We start from the raw sequence: 10,447 nt of genomic DNA on the forward strand, positions 1-10,447 counted from the left end.
GAGCAGATCAAGCCATACCACATATGTTTTGTTTCTTCCTCTGCCTCCACACACACACACACAAACAGACTAGTGAAGAGTATTACTCACTCTGGCAGGTATACCATGCCCCTCCATGTCTCACAGGGCTTTGTTACTCTCTGCTCGGTGCCCTGTGTGACAAGCCTTACACTTGAAGAACCAGGCCAATTTTCTGTGCATGTATAGGTGTGTGTGTGTGTGTGTGTTTATGTGTGTGAGAGAGAGCTGAGAGCATTTGGAGAGAGTGGATGCAGGCAGCTGTTAACCCAGTTTTGGAGTAATTCTGAACTCTCCATGGTTCAGCACGGCATAATTGCCCTGTGTGAGTGGAAGATGCAAGTCATGGATCACTGGTCACTTACCAAGGCCTTCAATTTACTGCTACTTCCTGTAAGAGCGCCTCCATCTGTCATTAATTTTTATTCTGCAATCATATCGACGTATGTGTGTGTGTGTGTGTGTGTGTGTGTGTGTGTGTGTGTGTGTGTGTGTGTGTGTGTGTGTATTGATTTGACCGCGTGTACAGCTGGCTTACCAAAGGATACGTCGCCACTGTATAAAAGTATCGGCTGGATGAATCAAAAATAGCGGCAAGTGAGACCATATCTAGTTTCTTCTCATCAGAATAATGAGTCTCATTGAATTCGAGGCCGTTTCTGTCCTCCAATTAAAAGATGCAGAGAGGGTGAAACATGTAAAGTGAAACGTCGTCATCTGCTGGACACACTTTGCCCTGCAGCTCGGCTGACTCAATCCCTGGCAAGGCATGCTGGGAGGAGAGGACCCAATCTGAGCCATTATGGCGAGAGTGTGGTGATGGGGGAGATCATTCTGTCATGATAGAAAACACACACACACACACACACCTTTCTATATTTGAGAAACAGAAAGAGGAATTACCTTCTGGTGGACCATTAGTTAATGAGTAACTCCTAATCACGTAGCAAATGATTAGCAAATGATTACTTCATTCAGAAGTAAGTGAGGAATGAATCAGGAATTGTTCATGAGTACTTCCCTCTCGGAGGACAAAAGAGAAGATGCTATATAGCAGTAAAGAAAAATGTTTACTTGATATCTATATATTTAGAGATGAAGTAAACATTTCTTTATAAATACATTATTTCTGTATGTTACTTTTGAACAACACACAGTATATAATAATATTAAACTCGCTACAAGTTGCATGACACAGTATTTTCATGTTTTTAGTGAAAACTTGCACTCAAAGAATATGATAAATCAATAATGCATACTCTAAATCATTTATACAGGACAGTCATCCATCCACTGGGGTCCGTATTTTGCCTATGTGTATGTTTACTTTGAATATTGTTATTCTATCAAATCTGTGTAATGTAAAAAAACATTTAACCTTCTGTTTAACATTTCGACATTTAACATTGACCTAGTTTCTCCCAGAAGGATTGAATGAAGTATATATTCTGATATGACTTTTATTTTGACATATTTTGGCATACTATACTAATATAGAAAAATGCCCGTCTCAGTTCCTGTTACGTGTCAGTGGTGCGTGTTCTCCCCTCCCTCTTTCTTTTCCCTTCAGGTGCCATCACTTGCCACCTGTACAGGCCAATCCGACCGCACCTGGGTTCCAGAGGGCCAGTCGGCCAATCGGCTGAGTGCTTTCAAAGTTCAGGGGTGGCTTTGGCTTGTGTAATGTTTACGGTGATACTGCTAGGTGTGCATGTTTGCGGTGAGAGGTTAAGGACAGTCAGTGAGTTTAGGGTAAATAGTTAAACTGTACAGTCAGCATTTCTAAATAGTTGACTGTGACATTCGCTTTAGATCCTGCAGAAACAAATTAAGATTAAAAAAAAGGCCATGGAAATATAACCAAAAGGCAGCTGAGTCAGCTCGATGTCGTGAGTTACAGCTGCACACCGTCTGTGATCCAGGGACCTAGAAAATAGATGGTGTGAGTAAAGGAACCGTTGTATGACTTTGGGTACTTGGAGAAGCGCTATATAAGATTATTATCAAGCAGACTTACTGTTGAACACCAACTGGGGGAAGTGAAGCCATGTGTTTGTTGTAGGAAGTATAAATGTGGCTGTAACAGCTCGACATATGACAAATTAAAGTCATAGTATAGTATGCCAAAATATGTTAAAAATAAAAGTCATAGTATGCCAAAATAAGTCATAGTACAGTATGCCAAAATATGTCAAAATGAAAGCCATAGTATAGTATGCCAAAATTAAAGTCATAGTATAGTATGCCAAAATATGTCAAAAATACAAGTCATAGTATAGTATGCCAAAATAAGTCATAGTACAGTATGCCAAAATATGTCTAAATAAAAGCCATAGTATAGTATGCCAAAATATGTCTAAATAAAAGTCATAGTATAGTATGCCAAAATTAAAGTCATAGTATAGTATGCCAAAATAAAAGTCATAGTATGCCAAAATATGTCAAAATTAAAGTCATAGTATAGTATGCCAAAATATGTCAAAGTAAAAGTCATAGTATAGTATGCCAACATTTGTATAAAAAAACTCATAGTATAGTATGCCAAAATGAAAGTCATAGTGTAGTATGCCAAAATATGTAAAAATAAAAGTCATAGTATAGTATGTCAAAATATGTCAAAAATAAAGGTCATAGTATGCCAAAATATATATATACTATGACCTTTAATTTTTACATATTTTGGCATACTATACTATGACCTATATTTTGGCATACTATACTAATATAGAAAATGCCCGTCTCAGTTCATACACTCGACAACCATACATCCATACATGGTTCCTTTACCCCACCACTCACACACCATCTATATTCTATGTCCCTGGATCACAGACGATGTGCAGCTGTTGGTCTGTAACTCGCCGATGGACGTCGAGCTGACTCAAAGTGGAGGTGAGAGCGTCGAGACTCTGCGGGACAAAGTTAGCTACTGCAGGATGAATGATATAATGTGCAATACGTTTCTTGTTCCATATTATGCCTAATATTCTCACTAATGGCATGTTTGAGTGATTATTTGTTCTCTCCCCAGGTGCAGAAGATCCTGAAAGGAGAACATTTCAAAGCTGAAGCTCAACAACACTGTCAGGTAGTTTAGAAAAGCTGACATGCTACATTTTGTGATAGTTTTTCTTGAACAATGAAAATAAAGGTTTATTATATAGGCTACAGTGTATCGTCAGCCCGTATTAATACACGAGGCACCGGCCAAGGAGTAGCAGCCATCTTTGACTCGAGCCTTTTAATAAATCCTAAACCTTATTTGTCTCACACCCAACCTGGGAACCAGTTTTGTAGCTCAGGCCCCACCTTTTTTGGACGCGTGTTACTCTTTTCTCAGGTGATTGTGAGCTTAGAAAAGAGTTAACGTTCATTTGAGATTATTTTTTTACTCCCATTCTAGTGGTCATCGGATATCATGACAGAGTAAATGGTATTGGAGTAATATTAAGAACACGCTCACTAATGTTTGTTAAAATAAGTCACGGTGGACAATGAATGTGCAAAAGCTAATAAAAATAACCTTTTCATGTCATGCAGGCTGTTGGAGTGAAATACAGAGATTGACCAAAATACCTGTTTGGAGGGCCGAGTTACCTACACATCGTTTTTGGAATGTGGTGAGTGGAAAGCTAATGAATTTCAGTCTAACACACTGAAGATATTAATGATTGCTTAATTTATTAAATGTCTCTTGTTCATATTAAATTTGAAGTGCATTTTTGTTATGTTCACAGCTTCCAAGAAGTTCAGCATCCCAACCTTAGACGACACAAAGACGAGGTCTTTGATTTCCTTCTGAAAAAACTAAACCTAGGTGTGCTCGAGATTTGTCTTGCACGAGGTCCAAATCCAGATGCTAAGTTTGTTAGTGTCATTAATTTTTTTCAGCTCTACATAGAAAAGTCTTGTGGCATGTCGTCCAGTTTGATCCTGCCGCCACCACCTCATGAGACCAGGAAAGCTCTCTGCCAGTGAAGTTCATCAAGGTAAGGCTGCCACACAGGACACATCACATATTCTTGTCGTTTAAAAAAAAAGATGTTTTCTCAAACTTTGTCCTTCTTCTGTCACAGACGGGGACCAGCATCCTGATGGAATCGCAGACAGCCATACCTGCTTGCAGTGGGAACGTGATTCACTGTCAATTATGCATTTATTTGAAATGTTGTTTCATTTGTATCTTATAAAATTCAGTTACTTTTGAACTACAAATGATGTCTCAATTTAATGCATTTCAACAAAACACCTAAATGAGGTTGTCATAAAGCAAGATGATCAATCTGGGACGGACTAAAGTTAGATCTGGAGTCCTCTGTTATATTGAGACGTGGTATTGAATCAAATGCAGAAGGAATCACTTCTTTCAATGTAGCTACAGCACTGTCAGTTAGACATCTGGTGTAGAAACTTTTGACTAACGGTGTACACTCTGGTAGTATAAATGCAAAAGTTATGAGGTTGTGGTCTGACAGAAGAGGATTCTGTGGGAATCAAATGCTCAATGCCATAAGTAAGAACAAGCGGGTGGCCAAAGCTGTGAGTGGGTTTCTGTACTCTGATAGAAGAGAGTCCAACAAAGATGAATGCAGCACTAAGGCAATCGTCTATCACATCCACATGAATATTAAAATCTCCTACAGATATGGACCTGGATGCTGTCTCATCAGATCTCCCCCAGAAAGTCATCCAGTTATTTGTTAATCGAGTTTCAAGTTGACTATTAAATAGTATTTATGACATACTGCACTGGGACATTTTTGGTGCATTTTCCCTTTGGTCTCACACTTTACTTAAAGTAAAGAATGTGAATTAGTCTACTCTCCTTGTTTGCCAACTATTTCGAATGAAAAGGTAAAAGAACATCAGAATGAATAAATAAGTTCAACATAATTGTGTAAAAGTGAAAACACATAAACCAGAACTTAGGACAACACTTCCTACAACCAAAGTAAATTATAAATCCATAGTTTTACTTGAATAAACACAGCAACGCATGGCTTCACTTCCCCCCTCCCGCTTCCTTCAGTTGGTATGTCCCGGACCTATAAATCGGTGGTCATGAACCCTGGGAACTATTTTGCCAGAACGCCATGAGAAGAGGAGACCTGTTCCAGAGATCCCTGGGAGGAAGACACATGAACAGATAAGTTGTTGCAATATACACACAAACACACACACACACACACTGTATGTTTGCAGCCACATGACTGTTTTATGCACAATGGGACACTCGCTGCATTTTCTAATTCTTGGCAGGGGGATGAACCACTATGTGTTGGTGTAGCCATGTGCTCAGACATACATCCAGACACGGTTCCTTTACCCCACCACTCACACACCATCTATATTCTATGTCCCTGGATCACAGACGGTGTGCAGCTGTTGGTCTGGAACTCGCCGATGGACGTCGAGCTGACTCAACGTGGCGGTGAGAGGACGGAGGAGCGCGTCGAGACTCTGCTGCTCGCTGCTCTGCAGGACAAAGGTAGCTACTGCAGGATGAATGATGACATAATGTGCAACATTTCAAAGCTGAAGCTCAACAACACTGTCAGGTAGTTCAGAAAAGCTGACATGCTACATTTTGTGATTGTTTTTCTTGAACAATGAAAATAAAGGTTTATTATATGCAATGTATCATCAGCCTAAATGAATAAACGCCAACTCGTATTAATACACAGTCCACGAGGCACCGGCCAAGGAGGTGGAGTAGCAGCCACCTCATGAGACCAGGAAAGCTCATCAAGGTAAGGCTGCCATACAGGAAACATGACGGGCTATATCAAACCACATTCTTGGTGTTTTCCTTCTGTCACAGACGGGGACCAGCATCCTGATGGAATCGCAGACAGCCATACCTGCTTGCAGTGGGAACTCAGAGGAATGTGATTCACTGTCAAACATGCATTTTTTGTAAATGTTGTTTGATTTGTAAGAGCTCCCAGAGAAATGCTAATTTAGTTGTATGTATTAAAAATCATTGTGACTTTTATTTTTGACATATTTTGGCATACTATACTATGACCTTTATTCTGACATATTTTGGCATACTATGACTTTTACTTTCACATATTTTGTCATGCTATACTATGACTTTTATTTAGACATATTTTGGCATACTATACTAATATAGAAAAATGCCCGTCTCAGTTTCTGTTACGTGTCAGTGGTGCGTGTTCTCCCCTCCCTCTTTGTTTTCCCTTCAGGTGCCATCACTTGCCACCTGTACAGGCCAATCCGACCGCACCTGGGTTCCAGAGGGCCAGTCGGCCAATCGGCTGAGTGTTTTCAAAGTTCAGGGGTGGCTTTGGCTTGTGTAATGTTTACACTGATACTGCTAGGTGTGCATGTTTGCGGTGAGAGGTTAAGGACAGTCGGTGAGTTTAGGGTAAATAGTTAAACTGTACAGTCAGCATTTATAAATAGTTGGCTGTGACATTCGCTTTAGATCCTGCAGAAACAAATTAAGGTAAAAAAAAAAAAAGGCCATGGAAATATAACCAAAAGGCAGCTGAGTCAGCTCGATGTGGTGAGTTACAGCTGCACACCGTCTGTGATCCAGGGACCTAGAAAATAGATGGTGTGAGTAAAGGAACCGTTGTATGACTTTGGGTACTTGGAGAAGCGCTATATAAGATTATTATCAAGCAGACTTACTGTTGAACACCAACTGGGGGAAGTGAAGCCATGTGTTTGTTGTAGGAAGTATAAATGTGGCTGTAACAGCTCGACATATGTAAAAATAAAAGTCATGGTATAGTATGCCAAAATATTTAAAAATAAAAGCCATAGTATAGTATGCCAAAATATGTCAAAATGAAAGTCATAATACAGTATGCCAAAATATGTCAAAAATAAAAGTCATAGTATAGTCTGCCAAAATATGTCAAAATGAAAGTCATAGTATATTATGCCAAAATATGTAAAAATAAAAGTCATAGTACAGTATGCCAAAATATGTCAAAAATTAAAGTCATAGTATAGTATGCCAAAATATGTCGAAATAAAAGTCATAGTATAGCATGCCAAAATATGTCAAAATGAAAGTCATAGTATATTATGCCAAAATATGTAAAAATAAAAGTCATAGTACAGTATGCCAAAATATGTCTAAATAAAAGTCATAGTATAGTATGCCAAAATATGTCAAAAATAAAGGTCATAGTATAGTATGCCAAAATATGTCAAAATAAAAGTCATAGTATGCCAAAATATGTCTAAATAAAAGTCATAGTATAGTATGCCAAAATATGTCAAAATAAAAGTCATAGTATAGTATGCCAAAATATGTCAAAATAAAAGTCATAGTATAGTATGCCAAAATATGTCAAAAATAAAGGTCATAGTATGCCAAAATATATATATACTATGACTTTAACTTTGACATATTTTGCCATACTATACTAATATATAAAATGCCCGTCTCAGTTCCTGTTACGTGTCAGTGGTGCGTGTTCTCCCCTCCCTCTTTGTTTTCCCTTCAGGTGCCATCACTTGCCACCTGTACAGGCCAATCCGACCGCACCTGGGTTCCAGAGGGCAAGCCGGCCAATCGGCTGAGTGCTTTCAAAGTTCAGGGGTGGCTTTGGCTTGTGTAATGTTTACATTGATACTGCTAGGTGTGCAGGTTTGCGGTGAGAGGTTGAGGACAGTCGGTGAGTTTAGGGTACCCTGTACATGTGTGTCTAGAAACATTACTCTTGGTTGCTGCTCCCTCTGGATTGTTTTGACCATAACTTTGCTAGAGAAGCAAGTCGAGCCATTTTGTTTGTTGGAGGTATTCCGCCAGGCACAACCACAACTGTCCCAATCTCTCCCACTTCATGGGACCTTATCCCCTGGACCAAGAAGTGGACGTAACAGTTCCTGAAAAGTAATTTGCATGAAAACACTCACAATGACGCGGTTATCAAATATAGTTGGCAAGAAAATGAAATATTGAGCTGCTTTGAGTGAGTGGGGCTTGAGTAATTATTATTTGTATTATTGATTACTTTGTATGTGCGCATAGACTGTTTTACTCAAACATTCTGATTCAAAATGGGGTAATGCTTTTTTCTAATGACTATACGCACAATACTCCACGTGGTTATTTCATGTAGACTTTACGTTGCGTGACCCACGTACTCGCTCGTCTCTCGTGCTTTTGGAAAAGCCAAGAATTGTTTTTAAAGTTGTTCATTGAGACCAAATTCTGCCCACAACTTGTTGAATATTGGGATTTCCTGCTTGGCTTTACCTCTCGTAAATGTAATCTCTTGTGTTTCAGACTGTTACAAAGACGCTTCTTTAAGCTCTGGGAGAAGTGAGATGGGCGTCTAACTTTGTTAAGTTGCAGCCGGTTAAGCATAAACTATAAGGCCGGGTTTGTTGCTTCTACCTATACCTTTTCAGTCTTTCTCTTTTGTATAAAATACAAACAAAATGTTAATGCACATTATACACACATAGTTTAACACAACAAGCTTACAATTAATGTGTTTTAAATGTTTATTTGTTGTGACTCCACTCGCAGTGTATCAAATAAACATTAAGGTTATATAGTTAACCTTGAATTGGTATACATTGTTAAATTCTTGCCCTGAAAAAGTTGATAATCTGGAAGATCCATTCCAGGGGTTTGTGGTGGTGGGCTCCTGCTGCTCCTGCTGCTCCTGCTGCTCCTGCTGCTCCTGCTGCTCCTGCTGCTCCTGCTGCTCCTGCTGCTCCTGCTGCTCCTGCTGCTCCTGCTGCCTCACCAACGATTGAGCTCTTTTTATACCCCTGGTGACTAATTGGACCGAACCAATACCATATATAGAGGTCAGTTTATCCATTGCAAAATGTACGCTAATATATTTACACGCTTATACTAACTCCCAAAATATCCATATTAATTTACAGCCACATTTAGACTTCCTATAACTAAAGTAAATTATAAATCCATAGTTTTACTTTAATAAACACAGCAACACATGTCTTCACTTCCCCCTACCGATTCCTTCAGTTGGTATTTCCCAGACCTATAAAGCGGTGGTCACGAACCTTGGGAACTATTTTGGCAGATATCCATGGAGAGAGAAGACCTGTTCCAGAGATCCATGGGAGGAAGACACCTGAACCAGATAAGTAGTTGCAATACACACACACACACCACACCACACACACTGTATGTCTGCAGCCACATGGGGAAAAAACTTGCATTTTCTAATTCTTGGCATTCCCGTTGGAGTACCCATGGGCTCAGACATACACTCTCCATCCATACACAAGTTCCTTTACCCCACCACTCACACACCATCTATATTCTATGTCCCTGCATCACAGACGGTGTGCAGCTGTTGGTCTGGAACTCGCCGATGGATGTCGAGCTGACTCAACGTGGCGGTGAGACTGCTGGACAAAGGTAGCGCTTTTTACATTTGTTTCTGCAGGATGAATGATGACATAATGTGCAATACGTTTCTTGTTCCATATTATGCCTAATATTCTCACTAACGTTATGGTGCATGTTTGTGTGTTCTCTCCCCAGGTTTTCTACACAGGAAAAACGAGAGTAATATTAAGAACACGCTCACGAATGTTTGTAAAATGTAGTTTCTGCCGCCATTTTGGTCACCCGAGTTACTTAATCAGAGCAAATGCTAATAAAAATAACCTTTTCATGTCATGCAGGCTGTTGGAGTGAAATACAGAGATAGACAAAATACCTGTTTTGAGGGCCAAGTTACCTACGTCGTTTTTGGAATGTGGTGAGTGGAAAACCGAATGAATTTGTTAAATGTCTCTTGTTCATATTCAATTTGAAGTGCATTTTTTTTGTTGACAGCTTCCAAGTTCAGCGAGGTCTGATTTCCTTCTGAAAAAACAACCTAGGTGTGCGCAAGATCCAAATGGTAAGTTTCTTTCATTTTAGTTGCAGACTACATCACATGCTTGTCTTTTAAAAGATGTTTTCTCAAACTTTGTCCTTTTTGTCACAGATAGGGACCAGCATTCACTGTCAAATATGCGGTGAGTGGAAAACCTAATACATTAAACGTCTCGTTCATATTAAATTTGAAGTGCATTTTTGTTATGTTCACAGCTTCCAAGAAGTTCAGCATCCCAACCTTGGACGACACAAAGACGAGGTCTTTGATTTCCTTATGAAACAACAAAACCTAGGTGTGCTCGAGATTTGTTTTGGACAAGGTCCAAATGTCTTTAATTGTTTTCCTTTTTGTTGCAGGTCATCCAGTTTGATCCTGCTGCCACATTCTTGTCATTTTCTCAAACTTTGTCCTGTCAGATGGGGACCAGCATCCTGATGGAATCGCAGACAGCCATACCTGCTTGCAGTGTGATTCACTGTCAAAAATGCATATTTTTGAAATGTTTCATTTAATAAAATCAGTTACTTTTGAACTACAAATGTCTCAATTTCATGCATTTCAACTTTTGTACA

General features: G+C 39.4%; 3 long non-coding RNA genes across 11 annotated transcripts; all 3 read left to right on the plus strand.

Annotated features, from left to right (window-relative positions):
• The first annotated feature begins 2,805 nt into the window (after nt 1-2,805).
• LOC130204662 (uncharacterized) lies at nt 2,806-4,206 on the plus strand. Its single transcript, XR_008833751.1, has 5 exons — nt 2,806-2,910; nt 3,050-3,106; nt 3,559-3,638; nt 3,756-4,007; nt 4,095-4,206. It is a non-coding gene; the product is annotated as an uncharacterized LOC130204662 (long non-coding RNA).
• A 953-nt stretch (nt 4,207-5,159) lies between these two features.
• On the plus strand, nt 5,160-7,195 carry LOC130204660 (uncharacterized). Of its 2 annotated transcripts, XR_008833746.1 has the most exons (4): nt 5,160-5,506; nt 5,703-5,768; nt 5,840-5,984; nt 6,228-7,195. It is a non-coding gene; the product is annotated as an uncharacterized LOC130204660 (long non-coding RNA). The 2 variants fall into 2 exon arrangements; XR_008833745.1 differs by lacking the exon at nt 6,228-7,195 and having other exon boundaries at nt 5,840-6,013.
• A 59-nt stretch (nt 7,196-7,254) lies between these two features.
• Nucleotides 7,255-10,414, plus strand: LOC130204658 (uncharacterized). Of its 8 annotated transcripts, none has more exons than XR_008833741.1 (7): nt 7,255-7,894; nt 8,291-8,823; nt 9,008-9,752; nt 9,830-9,896; nt 9,984-10,014; nt 10,088-10,133; nt 10,232-10,414. It is a non-coding gene; the product is annotated as an uncharacterized LOC130204658 (long non-coding RNA). The 8 variants fall into 8 exon arrangements; XR_008833744.1 differs by having other exon boundaries at nt 7,259-8,823; nt 9,008-9,593; nt 9,676-9,752; XR_008833743.1 differs by having other exon boundaries at nt 7,259-8,823; nt 9,008-9,406; nt 9,533-9,752.
• Nucleotides 10,415-10,447: the final 33 nt, after the last annotated feature.

This window comes from Pseudoliparis swirei, chromosome 14, assembly GCF_029220125.1.
Source record: "Pseudoliparis swirei isolate HS2019 ecotype Mariana Trench chromosome 14, NWPU_hadal_v1, whole genome shotgun sequence".
Lineage (NCBI taxonomy): Eukaryota > Metazoa > Chordata > Actinopteri > Perciformes > Liparidae > Pseudoliparis > Pseudoliparis swirei.